Raw genomic sequence first — 18596 nt, forward strand, 5'->3', positions numbered from 1 at the left:
AAAGTTAAAGGGAAGTTCGCGCCAAATTGGAAGGGTCCTTATGTAGTCCATCGGGTATTGTCAGGAGTAGCATTAATCTTAGCATAGATAGACGGCAGAGTGAGCACAAAGCCCATTAATTCAGATGCAAATAAGATATACTACATTTGAAGACAATAGAGTTAGGTTTTGTGTAACAGAACTACACTTGACCTAACTTTCCACTGTGGGATACGTAGGCAGCCGACGTAGAGTCTGGTCTCCCACTTTTTGTAATAGAAAATCCAAATACCATTTTCATATATTCAAAACTACGCCATGACTTGATTCCCTTTGGTAGGAATATGTAGGCAAACCATGTCGGATTCAGTCATTTATTGTAATCGAACTAAGTTTTGACCTGATTCCTTTTGGATACGTAGTTAGTGTGAGTCAGACTCGATCATATCATTTCAAATTCTATTTCCTTATTTTTGCATCTATTGTTATCGAACTACGTTTTGACCTGATTTTGTTTTGATACGTAGGCCGCCTGAGTCAGGATCAGTCATTTCAATATTTCACTTACTCATACCCTCGAACTACGCTCAGACTTGATTCCATTGGATATGCAGGCAACCTAAAAAGGTTCGGTCATCACCCTAGGAAAGCCTTTGTAATGCATTGTCTAGATTAGGAATTGATCACATCAACAAGAAAACTCCATCATCGGGGGAATATTCAAGAAAAGCATCATCAGGAAAGAAGAGCCATCCAGAAATAATACTCGCATCAAGGGAACTGTCAAAACATGTCATAATCCGGAACGACTGCATTTATCGTAATATAAATGATTTTTCAAAATAATTTTTCTAAAACTATGTCTTAATATATTTACCTTATTTTTCCACCTTCCAAACCTCATGACTTGATTCACATGAATCAGGGCAAGGTCAAGTTTACGATCAACACAAATCAATGCCCTTCCCCTACTAAGAATTTTTCTTTGAGCGCAGTATTGACAGGAATCAAAGGGCGCAAAATATAATCAGAATCGACGCCAGATCCACTACAACCACATGAGCTTCCAAATCTATTTATTATTAAATTCGTTTCAGTCTCGCATAGCCAAAAACTGACTTTCAATTCTTTGCAGGTATCCGGAGCCAAACCTCCAACACAACCAGATCACACCGTCTTCTCTGCCAATCAAAGCACCTTGTATATATCACATCGTCTACTCTACCAATCGGGACACCTTGTACATATCACATCATTCACTCTGCTAATAAAAGTACCTTGTACAGATCACACCGTCTGCTCTGCCAATTGGAGCACCTTGTACAGATCGCATCGTCCGCTCTACCAATCACAGTACATGGTACAGATCGCACCGTCCACTTTACTAATTAGCGCCCATTATATAGTCGTAAAGTTCGTCTTGAACACATCATCAGATTGCATAGATTTCATGTTGCTCCGCCAAATCGGAGATTTTAGATAGACCATTACAAACGTCGTAGCCAGCTTCGCCAGTCGAAGGTTGGATCGTTCAAATCCGTCACATGTCTCGCCAATCGATGGCCACAAATTAGAAAAATAATCCTGCAGTTAAGAGTACCTCTTGGGCATGCTCCTTTATCTCTTATTGTATCTTGAATGTCTTGACATTTTATTTGTGTAGCTTACAGGCGGTTTTACATTCTTGCTTGGTTCAAATTAAAATCCTCCCATCGTGCGGAGATTCAAATTCAAATTCAAAGTCGAATACTCCCATAGTGCGGAGATTCAAATTCAAAGTTGAATACTCCCATCATGTGGAGATTCAAATTCAAAGTCAAATTCAAAGTCGAATATTCCCATCGCGCGGAGATTCAAATTCAATGGCAAATTCAAAGTCGAATATTCCCATTGCGCAAAAATTCAAAGTCAAATTCAAAGTCGAATACTCTCATCGTGTGTAGATTCAAATTCAATATTCAAACTCAAATTCAAAGTCAAAGTCAAACGCTCTGAAAACTTTGGAACAATACACAACCCGACTAACCTTCAAAGTCAAAGTTCAAACATCTCGTCTCCAACATCCCAAATAATGCTCCGCAACTTAGAAGCTACAAATTCAAACATCCCATCTCCTAGAGATCCCAAATAATGCTCCGCAACTCAGAGGCTCCAAATTCAAACTTTCCATTGCCCAGAGATCCCAAATAATGACTTGCCGGCAGCCATGCATCTGTAAGGCCCCGAAAAATCTTTCTAACGATTTAATATTTTTAAAGTACGCCAACGGTATTTGGGAATAATGTGTTAGAGTATTTAAGGAGATCCATGGGATAGAACCACATTATTTCGAAATGAAAAGTATATGTTTAAGGTGTGTTGAAATTATACATTGTCATTTCTGGGGAAGAGTATTGCAAGAGAAAATGGTGTATTGATTGCTTATGATTTTTTTCATGTGTGTTTCTATTGTTGGTTGGTATGCCTCATTCTTTGGGAAGAAACCATTTGTGCTTGAAGTTCCCATTTCAAATGGATTTGAAGTATTTGATTTCTGAAATTTTCTATATATTGATATTTGATGGTGATCTTTGAAATTGAAGTGGGTGAAAGTGTGGAATATGAAATACAGCCATCGTACCAGGAATAAAGAATCTTGTGAATGGCCAAATGAGCTAAGGAAATATTGTCATTATGAATGAGTGAAATTACTAATGAGAATTTATACAATTTGAAATATGTTGAGGTGAGTACAATTGTATTTATGTTACCTTTATGTTCAAATCAAATCAAAAAAATATTTTTGGGAACATCATTAGCAAAACCGAGGAAGGGTGAGTCATAAGGCCCACACCTGAAACTACATGTGCCGGTGTAGGAGTGGATTGTGATTATTCCCCTTATTTGGGATGAAATTGTAATATTATTCCCCTTAACTGGGATGAACTGGAACCATTGTGGATTGAAAAAGTCAACCCACATGGCATATGTGGGAAGGCGGCCTAGATGATCGGGTGGAGATCGGACTCCATGTTGCGCACATGGTGGTAGTACTCTTGGTAACAACTTTCTTTCGCATCACCTGTGAAACTACATTGTCTGTGGGGAGATGGCCTAGCCGATCGGGCATGATCGGACTCTGTGCTAACAAAGACGGTGAAATATCGGTTCTAATGATGATCTCCCAAACAAAAATTATATATGAAGTTCGTATTTTAAAAATTATTATGTTTTAACTAGACATTTAGATATTGTTCATTGTGACTTGCTGTGTCTATGTGGTGCCTTTTCTTATATGGGCATTCTATTTTAAAAGAGGACTTTTAGCTATACATACTAGTGCTATTCGACAGTACTAACGTCCCTTTTGCCTGGGGTACTGCATCTTTAATGGATGCAGGTGGTTCTACAGCAGGCAGTATTGATCAATGATAGCAGTACACTCTTTTCAGCTGGTTTGGTGAGCCCCACTTCATTTTGGGGTTCATGTATCTTATATTTCTCACGTACTGTGTGTTAAGGTATAGCCGGGGCCTTGTTGCCGGTATTTCTATATTACTCTTCTATTGTTCTTAGAGGCTCTGTAGACAGGTTGTGGGTTGTGGTTGATGTTGAGGAATTTAACTAGAAATGTTGGTATTTGGAAATCATGTTTTTCATTAATTCTATAAACTCGTAATATTTTGGAAATTATGAATGAAGCTGCTAATTGGAATGAAAACGAAGTTGTTAATAAAATCTTTTCAGTGTTTGATTAAGGGAGTACATCTCCTCTTTATTCATGGATTATTTTGGGTAGAAGGAAATCTAACAGGCTTGCTCGGTCGGGTTCTCTCGGTTGAATGTCGGTCGCGCTCCTCGATTTTGGGGCGTGACAAACTTGGTATCAGAGCCAAAGGTTTTAAAGTGTCCTAGGATGTCTCGGAGCCGTGTCTAGTAGAGACCTTCTTATCGGTGTATTGTCGACCATATCTATAATGATGAGGCTACATGGACAATTTCACACTTCTTTGGTATTCCAAGATCGTGCGATATAGCCCAAGGTAGGGAGCTAACTTCCTCATTATGTCTCATTCTTTTCAGATGAGTAATCTACGAGTTCGAAACAACAAGGAGGGAATAACCGTGCCATTGAATCTGGGGGAGATTACACAAGAGTTCATTGGGAGAATGCATCGAGCCGTGGAGGGGTTGGAAGAACTTGTTTCTAAGGGAAGTGTCCTTATTCCTACCAATGTCACCGCACCACCGGATCGTGTGGTGAGAGAATCTAAGAAACGAAAGAGGGTTGTTGGTGCTAATGAACCAAATTGTGTGATTTGCAAGAAGCGACACTTGGGAACATGTTGGATGACCCTTGAAATATGTTATGGTTGTGGTAAGAGGGGGCACAAGAAGAACAAATTCCCAAGGTTGGGTACACCTATCCAATTATGTCCGTCATACGGGAAGGAACATTTGTCGTCGTGTTGTGAGTATGCTCAGCAGCGCGTTAGGGGTGATAGCTTTGGGCAATACCAAAGGCCCACACAGCAATCCGGTGCTGGAATTATTAATCTCATATTGGAAGCTTGGAGGAAGGATAAGGGGGATGCTTATGATGTATGAAAAAAGGGTAATTATGAGGTCAGTGGGACGAGTGAGTTTAGCGGACCTCATCCCCGTTGTCTGAAGTGTGGGAGATGTCATCCGGGAGTATGTCACTATAGTACCTATGTATGTTACAAGTGTGGTATGAGGGGTCACATTCAGAGAGATTGTCATTCGTCTCGCCAGAGCATGGGTTGGGGTGTGACACAACCATCCAGTTCTATAGCTACTACATCCACAATGCCTCCCCCAGCTAGAGGCACTATACTGCCCCGCAGGGCGTGGTGCAGCTAGGGGTGGAGCACAGGGCTCAGGAGGACCCAGCAGATCTTATGCTATGAGGAAATGTCAAAAGTTGGAGGCTTCTTCAGATGTGGTTACAGGTATATTGACTGTCCAATCTCATGATGTATATGCTTTTAATGATCCCGGTTCCATTTTGTCATATGTCAAATCCTTATGCTACTATGGAAGTTGGGATAGAACCGGAATAACTTTATGAGTTGTTCTCTGTATCTACTCCTTGAACGAGACGCATTATTCGTGAGGCCACCCTATCACAAAATATCTTATTTACAACCTCTTGAGGAATTGAGCTCTATAATTATGCCCTTGAATTAAGTGATGACTCTAGGATTGATACTTCCCACTTGCTTTCCTAATTTCTCAACAAGGGACTATACTTGATGAATTTATTACAGAAGGTTTTGATTCAAATGGATAACATTTGCTCACTTGTGCTTATGCATGCACCGTCATAGAGTTTACCTATGTGGTATCAAATCCAATATAAAGCAACCCAGTGGTGAGATCCTTCTTAAGCCACTCTTTCTCTTTTCGGTGAATGTGGTTCCTATGGTTGGAACAATTATTCTACTCCTTTATGAATTGTATCATGAATCCTTTTCACTGTCTAGTAACATGAGAGCATATCTCAACACCTATCAAATGTGTACATGTAAATTGAAAGGGGTCACTTCTCTGCATAAAGTTTCTAGGAAATTTGAAATTTTCACAAATTCGTCACAAGAAGATCTTTTGTGCGCCCATCTCAATATGACTTTCATGTCCACCTAGAGCATGCCTCAGTGAGTAACTCACTTTGTTCCTAGTATTGTAGTTGCCCGTGAAGTGGCCTGATATGGCAGCTTGAGAGTTGTTATGGTAGAAACATGTCTAGCTCATAGCAAAGTGTTCACTCTATCTAGCCAATACATGATTTCACGCAAATATTACGATGTCCTAGCTATGTGGTTTCACTCATGAAAGGTTGAAATTAGATGCTTTCAGATTTTGGCACATATCATGAGCATATTGATTTGAAAGGCAAGTTTGTCGTATCTCTAGTCCTCTCATATAGGATCAACTATTTGCAAAGGTTAAGCTATCAGAATGATAATAATCTCGCATGTGTTCAACTTCTTTTTCAACCTCATGGGCTTGTGGCAACTACATATATTTTGAAACCCATATCACATTCAGGGTGCCAGATTATTCTTATTTTTGAGTTAAACTGATTTTTCCTACATTCAAAGAGGCGACCGGTATCACCTACTTGGCTATTTCTCTTTGAGGCCTACTATTGCCGAACAAGGCACATATGGAATGAAACAATTGTTATTGTCCCTTTCATAACTCATAGTCATCCAAGAATGACGGATGCTAATGTATTTATCCTCCCGAGTATGCCTCCCATATGTCATATGTCTAAAAGGACGCACTTCTTTTACATCTCCGGATCATGTACATGTTTCCACAGTATTAATGTGTATAGGCAAATTTATGCCTTATTTGTCAAATTTATGATGTCATCACAATGATTAATTATGTTAGTACTATTGGTAGTATCCTTCATGTCTCTTAGGATATAACTTCCTGAAATACCCTTCTCAGTACGTTGATGGATTCTTGAATAATTCCAGCCCAATCTCAAACCTCCTTGTTCCTATTTATAGTAACCTATGGGGGTTGAAGGTTCAAATATGTCAAAGAAGCATCATCATCCAGTGATCAAATATAATGGATAGGAAGTTTTATGGTCATATTCAAGCTAGCACATCTTAGAGTATTTGTTGGAGGTTGTCAAAGGTTTAGTTTGGGTGTTCGGCGTAGAGATTTAGAGTTGAAAAAAGTGAACGTGTTATTCTCAATATTTTCTCCATGGGGATGCTATGTGAATTGTTAATAAAGGTAAAGTATGTGTAATCACATTAGGCCTTATGAAATCTTGAAGGAAATAGGCCAAACTATGAGTATGATATATTCCATATTATTGTCCTCCGTGTACCCGGTGTATCATGTGTCTATGTCTATTAAGGTAGTTGTAAATCTTTTGTCTATCGTTCCGGTAAAAGCTAGTGAAGATGAAGTTAATAGATAATTGGATTATGAGGGGTATCTATTTGCCATCATTGTTAGATAAGTTCGAGAGTTGAGCTGTTAATGTATTATGATGAAGTCTATAAGTCGAGGAGGCCACCTTGAGGTCCAAAAGTGTTAAGAAAATAAAATGTTTTCACTTGAGTGTATAGTCAAATGATTGTGGATCGAAAGGCACTTTATATGTGTTATGATTTAAATATGTGCAACTCATGTCCAGATATCACTCTTGATAATATGATGCATGTAATGTTGAGATTAATGTTGTTGATATATATTGAGATGCTTTGTCGAGTTATGAAAGTGTTGTTAGGGTGAATTTGGTGTTACTCTGGCAGGTGGTTAGGCCCAAATACAGAGGAGACTCTGCCAAATTTTCTGAAAAATAATTTGGGAGTTAGTCAAATTTGGGGACTTGAGGTATGTGAGAAAAAAGATAAATTATGTTAAGTATTTGGGACGGACACTACTCCTCATTCGAGGACGAATGATCCTAAGCGGGGGAGAATGTAAGGCCCCAGAAATTTTTTTTAACGATTTAATATAAGTACGCCAACGGTATTTGGGAATAACGTGTTAGAGTATTAAAGGAGACCCATAGGATAGAACCACATTATTTTGAAATGAAAAGTATATGTTTAAGGTGTGTTGAAATTATACATTGTCATTTCTAGGGAAGAGTATTGAAAGAGAAAATGGTGTATTGATTGCTTATGATTTTTTTCATGTGTGTTTCTATTGTTGGTTGGTATACCTCATTCTTTGGGAAAAAACCTTTTATGTTTGAAGTTCCCATTTCAAATGGATTTGAAGTATATGATTTATAAAATTTTCTATATATTGATATTTGATGGTGATCTTTGAAATTGAAAGGGGTAAAAGTGTGGAATATGAAATACGGCCATCGTGCTAGGAATAAAGAATCTTATGAATGGCCAAATGAGCTAAGGAAATATTGTCATTATGAATGAGTGAAAATACTAATGAGAATTTATACAATGTGAAATATGTTGAGGTGAGTACAATTGTATTTATGTTATCTTTATGTGCAAATCAAATCAAAAAAATTATTTTTGGGAGCATCATTAGCAAAACCAAGGAAGGGTGGGTCATAACGCCCACACCTGAAACTACATGTGCCGGTGTAGGGGTGGATTATGATTATTCCCCTTATTTGGGATGAAATTATGATATTATTCCCCTTAATTGGGATGAACTGGAACCTTTGTAGATTGGAAAAGTCAACCCACATGGCATATGTGGGAAGACAACCTAGCTGATCGGGTGGAGATCGGACTCCATGCTGCGCACATGGTGGTACTACTCTTGGTAACAACTTTCTTTCGCATCACCTGTCAAACCACATTGTCCGTGGGGAGATGGCCTAGCCGATCGGGTGTGATCGGACTCCGTGCTAACAAAGACGGTGGAATATCGGTGCTGATGATGATCTCCCAAACAAAAGTTGTATATGAAGTTCGTATTTTAAAAATTATTTTGTTTTAACTGGACATTTGGATATTGTTCATTATGACTTGCTGTGTCTATGTGTTGCCTTTTCTTATATGGGAATTCTATTTTGAAAGAGGACTTTTAGCTATACATACTAGTGCTATTCGACAGTACTAACGTCCCTTTTGCCGGGGGCACTGCATCTTTAATGGATGCAGGTGGTTCTACAGCAGCCAGCATTGATCAGTGATAGCAGTACACTCTTTTCAGCTGGTTTGGTGAGCCCCACTTCATTTTGGGGTCATGTATATTTTGTTTCTCACGTACTGTATTTTAAGGTATAGCCGGGGCCTTGTTGCCGGCATTTCCCTATTACTCTTCTATTGTTCTTATAGGATTCGTAAATAGGTTGTGGGTTGTGGTTGATATTGGGGAATTGAACTAGAAATGTTGGTATTTGGAAATCATGTTTTTCATTAATTCTATGAACTCGTAATATTTTGGAAATTATGAATGAAGCTGCTAATGGGAATGAAAAGGAAGTTGTTAATAAAATCTTTTCAGTGTTTAATTAATGGAGTACATCTCCTCTTTATTCATGGATGAGTTTGGGTAGAAGAAAATCTAACAGTCTTGCTCTGTCGGGTTCTCTCGGTTGAGCGCCGGTCGCGCTCATCGGTTTTGGGGCGTGATAGCATCGTCATTCCTACATATTTACATTATATCCTAACACATATGCATTCGAATATATGGGTATGTGTGTATCTTCCTTTTGCAGGTTTAAACACTACAACTTGGAACTTCCTCTAAGCAGCAAACCAGGTAACATCGCTCATGAGGGACAACAGATTCATAAGCGAGCCAAGGATCTAGTCTCTAACTCAATTCGATTAGTAGAACTCCAAATTATCAAATTCCTTAGGAAATCTATAATCAAGCTGTAACCCAGAAGTCATTGGGTCTCAAAATCTTTCCGTCTTGCAGTATCGCTTTAACACAATACTGGGGCAATTCCCTCAAGCATAACTCTCTCCAAATCATCATTCCAGAACTACATACGGCTCGATCCGCATTAAGCTCGAGGTATATAGGCGATTCAAAACCAGTATTCGGTCGTAATCTTATATGTCGTTGATTCTCACAATATCATACACCGTCTCTACAGTATATGCCTAGAGTCGGGACAAAATCAGTCATTAAGTCAATTTCTTTGTCCGCAAACTCTTTTATCGTCACCGATCAAAGAGGGGCAATTGTTGACGACCAATTTTGACCTTTCCCTTTTTTTTTGAATTAAATATTTTACGCTTAATAATCAACAATAATGTAATAAGGCACTTTAAAATTGTTAGTATATATTTTTCTAAACTATAAATAATATATTAGGTAATAATAAGTATAATAATAATTCAAATTATTAATTATATAATTATAATAATTTGGTCTTAAATAATTACAATTGTACCAGATTTATTACTTTCATTAATTAGATTTTATAATTTAATATGTGAGTATTTTAATTTTTCTAATTATTTTATAACAAAAATTAGCTTAGTTAAATAATAATACACCCATTAATGACATTTTATTATGTTTATTAGGAATAAATAAGTTTAATTAATTTAATTATAAAAGGGAGATTAAAACTTTAAAGTAGGCTATAATTGCAATATAATGATTTTAATTAAAGTGGCCATGAGATAAATTCCTATTTCAACACAAATACCCAACTAATTGGCCCAAAAGACTAGCCCAATGCCCCTGACCCGGTCCGATCAGCCCACTACCAGTCCCCTTTGGCAATCCTCGCCACTCCATCTTCACCAATCACACTACACCATGTCACCCCTCCAAAGCCACTCACATAACAAACATAACCCATCAGGACTGTTGATCAAATTCATCAACGATCCAAATTTATCATAAATTCCCCTTTAATTTTAAACCCTCCAGCTCATTTATCTCAACCATTAGATCAGAATGATCCAATAGTCCTCGATTTATCCTCATAAATATTTTTCTCTCATCATTTGGTTCAAAAATTCAGAGCCGTTGATCTAAATGATCCAGCGTCCCCTATGTGATCTCCCGTTTTAAACTAAGTCAACACCCTCAAACCCTAATCATTTTATCCTAATGCCAGCCGACTCATTTCCCCTTCCTCTCTCTTTTCTCTCATCATCTCACCCATCTTCCATTCCTAGACCTTGCACAAATCAGTGCAAGGTCACTGAAGACAACCAAAACTTCATCATTCCCTCCCTTCCCCCCCCCCCCTCCAGCCGCGAATCTAGCCAATAACTTTCCCATTCTCATCATCCCTATTCAAATCTCAGAATCCAAAACCCTAGCTTCAAACATTAAAGTAATAAAGCCTCATCATCATGCCTTATTTCGTTTAAATCTTCCATTAGATTCGGAGGAATCTTGACCTCATCGTGACATATGATGATCCATAGGTCAAACGCAGTGAATAGGTAAAATCCCTACCCCGGTAGTCCGACGATCTCAACGGCTAATTTGGTAGATATTTTTGAATAGGTAAAATCCCTACCCCGATTTCCCCTCTAATTTTTCACTTTTCCCCTTTTGATTTCGTCAGTGTTCATCATCATCATCTTTCACTGATTTTTCAAATTTGAATGAAACCCCTAAGGTCTCAATCTTAGCTATAAATACTGGGCTTTAATGCCCTCACCAACACACACAACTATCATAAAAATCTTAGTAATTTCTCATATCCTATTTTCTTTAAGTATTCAATGAATCCCTCTAAACTTCTTTTTTTTTTTCTATATGAGTTAAAATGCTAAATATTTATGGTGAGTACTGCACCTTAAACGGCTAAGCATAGCTACTTGGTTTGCTGCTCCAAATAAGGTCAGCAGAGTTTTACGTTAATCAATTAGATTTGTCATATAGTTCTCTCATGTTGTTTTCATTTGATTATCTAATATTTTCTGTTGATCGTCTGCCTACTCCCCTTCATGATATTCGTTAGTCAAGCATGTTACTTTAATCTATGTTCTGCCACTTTTATTGGTTTCCAATTGACTAATTGACGTTTTTCGTTAATAATTATGTTTTTCTCCTATGTTATTTGTTTAAACAAAATATATTTTGGTGAAATCCTATTTTGGATCAAACTTGAATACTGGTCCTCATATGTTTAGTAATCCTATTTTGGATTGGTGAAATCACGCATGCTGCTTCTACTGATTGTTATGGTTGTAGATACCATGCTTGTAGCTTTGACCTTAATATTAAAACCTGATTATTTTGTTCTGATTAATAGCTTTGTTATCTTTTCTGATTGGCCTAACTTTGGTGGAGTTAGTTACAGGTCTAAAGTAATTAATCTAGACTGCTTAATGTCCATTGGAGTTTAATCATGATTTGTTTCTCTTGGTTGGTGTATCTTTTTATCTTTAAATGACTGCCCTAAGCTGTTTAATTTCTTCAAGGTTTCTAGCATAAATGTCATAGACTCGCTGATTGTAAAAAGGTATATGTTGTTATTGTTGTAGCCTTATGAAATAGTAGACCTATGATGAAAACTCAGTAAGTGAATGTATGTGTTTGTTTTTTGCTAACTCCAGCTGATGCCTTAAACCACCTAGAGTGACATTCTAGAAATTAAAGTTATCTATAACATAGCAAGTATGCTCATATTATGTTTGGAGCAATGATCCCCAAGAACGTTGTATAGATGTTATAACATGTGGAATGGTTCTGATTTGACTTTTAAACCTTTGAAACTACTAGGAACTTTGAGAGCTTATATGTTGTGATATGTCCCTACATCACACATTTTGATAGTGATCACTTACTAAAGATTGTTTCAAACTAAATCATGTGTTAGTCCCTGATCATTTATGGTATTTTACTAAAGTGATTGTTTCAATTCGTAGAATAATTGTTTGCTAACAAGTCTTGTATTGTCCTGAAATTATTTGTACCTTTGTTTGACTAAATTCTTGAAATATATCATGCTTAGATGAATTAAGGTATCATATTAGACCTTCTATGTTATTGATAGTTTGTCTCATGTTGAATGTATGGGGCTGCCTGGCTAACCTATTTGGTTAAGTGCTAAGTCATGGTTCTTGAGTCTAAACCCCAATTACAAGGTTCAATAGCTGCGGTATTTGACGTGGACTTAATTTTACTATCAAAGGACCCTTCCCTTACACAAACACTGCTCGGGGTCCAAGAGATCCTTGTGAAATCTGAAGTGTCAGGGTCCATGAAGGGAACCTTGTAAGTGAATATGGTTCACTTTAAGCCTATAGTTATTGACCTTGATTAATCTTTAGGGGATTATCACAAATCAAATTTAGCTTTGCTATATTTTAAATCATGCTTATATTTATTGTCATTATTTTTTTCTTCACTCTTTATTGGAACTTACTAATTGATTTTCTTTTTTTCGCTTGAAGTCTGCTTCTGCTTGAATTTGGTTGGGCCTGACGAATTGTCAGCCCAACAAGAGAGTCTAATCATTTCCCCTTTTCTTTAAATTCAACTAACGTGATATTTTGTCTTTATTTGCTTTGTTGTGATTGTTTAAGAAAGACCCTAGGGAGTTAAATCTAGTAAAGATAAAAGATAATCTTGATTGAGAAGGTTACTTGCTTTAGGAGGCTTAACAATTTCAGGAATTCGAACTAACTGTCTATCAATTAATTTTCTTTCATTTACTTACTCTTCACTAACGAGTTTTCGTTTGTTTAGGAATCTACAGAATCTGAATGGATTATGCAGAAACAATATTTTTTAGAAAAATAAATTTCAAACAGATCACTTAGGCAAACTCGACATCTAATATTTTTGGACAAAAGAGGAAACAGTGCAATACAAAGCCCGAATTGGATTTTACAAAGAAATAAATAAATAGCTTTAGGAAAACGCTTTGATTCATACCCAAATAGCTTTCAAAGAAACAGATAAAGTATATTTTCTGAGGCATATAAAGTGTTAACATAGACCCATGTTTTAAATAAACCCTTTTTGCAACCTTACCACATACTTTTGAAACAAATACCGTTATTTCTAAAAAGTTATAAATCTTTTTCTCAAAACAAATGAGTTTCGATAGGAATAAAAATATTTTTTCACTTAGTCAAGACTTTCACATAAACCCGTTTAGTAACTTTAATCATTAATGGACTAGAATATATATAATTCTGTCCCCACATCTAGCCTAAGTTTAAGGAACTATTTCATATAGATTTTAAGGGATGCCTAACACCATCCCCTTAGAATAACTAGAACCTTTGCACGATTTCTTAATTTAGTGGACCATTGGGATAATGATCTTTACAGGCCTATAGGTACCTTAGTATAACTTAAATATTAGGTAACAACTCTTCGTTTATCAACTTCAAGGAAACCACAAGTTATATTTTGTTTTGACCTGTGCAAAATAGGGTACAACAAGCATATCTATGAATCTATCTGACTTGAGACATGATATTTATTGGTTAGTGACCTTACATATATTCCATTCGAGGTAGTATTCGATATTCGAGGCTTTTGTATTTACTCTTTTGTTGAGGATCATGTTATGTACATATATCTTTTTGTCACTAATTTTACTTTCCATGCTTCATTCCTGTCTACCTTTATTGTACTATGATTATTGGACCACTAGTAAGTGTCGGTGTCGACCCCTCATCACTACCTATTTGAGGTTAGACTACATACTTATTGGGTATTCATTGATTTATGTACTCACACTATACTTCTGCACTTGTTGTGTAGGTACTAAGACATGTATATTTGGTGGTCATCTACGCGCGTAGGCGTAGTTGCTTAGGAGACTTTGTGGTGAGCTGCTCTCTATGTTACGATATGCAACACACGGAGAACTTGTCTTACTCATTTACTATATTATGTCTATTTTCTAATCCAAACAGTTGTTATAGTGGTATTGTACACTCTATTAGATGCGCATGTACTTGTAACACCGAGTTTTGGGGTTTAGACTACTATTCTTGTATATATTTCTTTTACGACATTCAGTATTACAGGTTATCATATTCAAATCTTGAATATAATGTTAGTAATTTTATAAAGATAGAGAAATTTCACTTAATTATTTAACCATTGGTTTAAAATGTGTTATGAATTGCCTATCGTCATGTTGATTAAATTTGTTGGCTTGCCAAATGGTACCGTTGTCAAGACCCCAATCTCCTTCCGTAGAATGTTGTGATGGAACCTAATCTCTAAAACTAGGTAAGCCTAACATACATGCAAAATTAACGGAAATAATAATAAAACTCCTAATTAAACAAAAGTTATCATAAAAAGGACTCCGCAATATGGCTGAACATAACACCCAAAATCTGGTGATACCGAGTCACAAGCTCTACACGAGTATATTGAGACATCCCTATGCAACAATATCTAAAAAAGAGAATAAAATAGAAACTAGATAGAGAGTAACTCCGAGGCATGCGAGTGCCGGCAGGTATACCTTGAAGTCTCCGATCCAAGCTCTCTCACGGGTGCCTAGCCTGGTATGAAGTACCTGAATCTGCACAAAAATGTGCAGAATCATAGTATGAGTACACCACAATGGTACCCAGTAAGTATCAAGCCTAACCTCGGTAGAGTAGTGACGAGGTCAAGTCAAGACACCTATTGGAATAAATAAAGAAATCGAACAGGTTTAGTACAGTATAATAATGGAAACAATAGAAAGGATACAATGAAGAAATATAACAGGAATAGCTACACTGAAATTTAGGCAGTTAAGACATCACGAAAGGAAATACATAATAAGAATGCCAAGGCACCGAGCAACATACTCAACTATTTCCTTCTTCATTCTCCTCCACCAATAGTTTTGCCTCAAATCCTGATACATCTTAGTAGCACCCGGACGAATGGAGTACCGTAAAATGTGGGCCTCCTAAACAATCAACTCACGCAAACCATCCACATTGGGCACTCATAACCGGCCCTGCATCCCCAACACACCGTCATCTCCGATAGAAACCTCCTTGGCATCGTCGTGTTGTACAGTGTCCTTAAGGACAAGCAAATGGGGGTTGTCATACTGACACTCTCTTATGCAATCATATAAAAAAGACTGAGAAACCACGCAGTCGAGAACTCGACTAGGATCTGAAATATCCAATCTAACAAACTGGTAGGCTAAGTCCTGAACATCCAATGCTAATGGCCTCTCTAGTGCCGGTAGATATGCTAAACTAGCCAAACTCTCCGCCTTTCGACTCAAGGCATCGGCCACCACATTGGCCTTCCCGGGATGATAAAGAATGGTGACACATAGTCCTTAAGCAACTCTAACCATCTTCGCTACTGCAAGTTAAGATCTTTCTATTTGAACAGATGATGTAGACTCCGGTGGTCGGTGTAAAACCTCACAAGGAACACCGTATAAATAGTGACGCCAAATCTTCAAGGTATGAACAATAGTTGCTAATTCCAGATCGTGGACAGGAAATATTTTCTCATGAACCTTCAGCTGTCTATATGCGTAGGCAATCACCCTACCGTCTTGTATCAACACCGCGCCATGGCCAACACGTGACGCATCACAGTACACAGTGTAAGACCCCGAACCGGTAAGAAACACCAACATGGGGTTGTAGTCAAGGCAGTTTTCAGATTTTAAAAGCTCTCCTCACACTCCTTGGTCTATCTGAACGGAGAACCTTTTTGGGTCAATATAGTCATAGATGTAGCAATAGATGAGAAACCCTCTACAAAACAACGGTAATACCCGGGCAAACCAAGAAAACTCCGGATCTCAGTAGCTAAAGACGGTCTGGGCCAACTCTACACTGCTTTATTCTTATTCGGGTCTACCTTGAATCCCTCACTCGATAACACATGATGCAAAAACGCCACCGAAGCAAGCCAGAATTTACACTTTAAAAATTTTTCATACAATTTTTTTTCTCTTAAGGTCTGGAGCACAATCCTCAAATGGTGCTCATGATCCTTCCGGCTGCGGGAGTACACCAAGATGCCGTCAATAAACACAATGACAAATGAATCAAGATAGGGCTGGAATACGTTGTTCATCAGATGCATGAATATTGCTGGGGCATTGGTCATCCCAAATGACATCACAAGGAACACGTAGTGACCATACCGAGTCCTGAAAGCAATCTTTGGTATATCCGGATCCCTAATCTCCAGCTGATGATACACTGACCCCAAATTAATCTTTGAGAACACCCTAACACCATGTAGCTGATCAAATAAGTCATCAATGTGTGGCAATGGATATATGTTCTTCACTATAACCTTGTTCAACTGCCGATAGTCAATACACATGCGCATAGAACCATCCATCTTCTTCACAAACAAGACCGGAGTACCCCAAGGTGACACACTAGGCCGAATGAAACCCTTGTCAAGCAACTATTCCAACTGCTCCTTTAACTCCTTCAACTCCGCTGGGGCCATACGATATGGTGGAATAGAAATGGGCTGAGTGCCTGGCAACAAGTCAATACCAAAATCAATATCACCATCAGGCGGCATGCCTTAAAGATCTGCCCGAAATACGTCTGGATAGTGCTCACTATCGAAACTGACTAAACGATAAAAGTATCAATACTGACATCTCTCACAAAGGCTAGAGATGCATCACACAACCCTACTAGGAACATAATCCAAAGTACTCCTCCACTCCAACCGTGATACACCTAGCATAGCCAACATCGACGTCTTGGTGTGACAATCTAGAATAGCATGATAGGGTGACAGCCAGTCCATGCTCAAGATAACATTAAAGTCTACTATACGAAGCAACTATAGATCAACTCTGGCCTCAAAACCACCAATGACAACTAAACACGATCAATACACACGGTCAACAACAATAGAATCTCCCATATGCGTGGACACATAAACAAGATAACTCAAAGAATCAAGAGATATACCTAAATATGGAGCAAAGTAAGATGATACATATGAATAAGTGGAGCCTGGATCAAATAAGATGAATGCATCTCTATGACAAACTGGAAAAATACTTTTGATAATTACGTCAGATGCAACTGCCTCCGTCCTACCTATAAAAGCATAACATTGAGCATGGCCTCTCCCTCTAGGGCGACCTGTACCCGCCTGACCTCCACCCCTAGTTGGCTGTACAGGTGGAGCAAAAACTGGAGCGGTAACCACGACCTGAGAAGTCTCTGGACATAGTGGAATACGTGGAGCCTAAGTAGACTGTGTAGGTGCACCCCTCCTGAGTCTGGGAAAATCCCTCACCAGATGAGTATCACCACACTCAAAATAAGCTCTCGGAGGATATGGTTGTTGAAACTAGCTCGGGCCTGGTCGGCTGGACTGACAGCTTAAAGCACCCCGTGCAGGAGGTGCACTAGACAGTGGCAGTGCATAATGGGCAATGTGAGACCTGGGAGTAGCCGGAGTACCACTAGAAGCTAGAAGTGCTGAATGAACTAGACGACTCACATAGCCTCTACTATGATAGGTTGCAACTGAGGCATGGGCACCACTATATCCGCCAAAATCTTGAGGCCTTTTGGCCTCCCTATCCTCTCTTTCCCGGCCCTACATACCCTCCAATCTCCGTGCGATCTCTACCACCTACTGATATAGGGTATCTGTCTCCAACTCTCGAGCCATGCTGAATCTAATACCATAGTTGAGCCTCTCGATAAATTGATAGACTCGCCCTCTGACTGTGGAAACCAAGGCAAATTTATGTCTGGACAACTCACCGAATCTGATAGCATATTCTGACACGGTCATAGTACCCTGGTGCAACAGCTCAAACTCCGCACGCCATGTATCCCCAAGGCTCTGGGGAACAAACTCTCTCAAGAACATCTCTGAAAATAGAGCCCATGTGAGTGAAGCTACATCGGCTGGGCTACCCTTCTCTTAAGCCCTCCACCACTGGTACATTGGTCCCGACATCTTGAATGTAATAAAATCAACCCCACTCGTCTCCACAATACCCATGGTACGGAGAATACGGTGGCATTTCTCCAGAAAACCTTGTGCATCCTCTGTAGCTAGGCCGCTAAAAATAGGAGGGTGGAACTTCTTGTACCTCTCAAGTCTAAGCTGCTCCTCCTCAGATGTTGCTGCCCTAACCTTGGGCTGAACTGGAATGACCGGATGCACTGGTATAACCTCTGGGACCTGGTCAACATGGACCCGCTGCTCTGGGATAAGGGCCGCGGGAGCTCCTCCCC

Source organism: Nicotiana tomentosiformis, chromosome 4 (genome assembly GCF_000390325.3).
Source record: "Nicotiana tomentosiformis chromosome 4, ASM39032v3, whole genome shotgun sequence".
NCBI classification, from domain to species: Eukaryota; Viridiplantae; Streptophyta; class Magnoliopsida; order Solanales; family Solanaceae; genus Nicotiana; species Nicotiana tomentosiformis.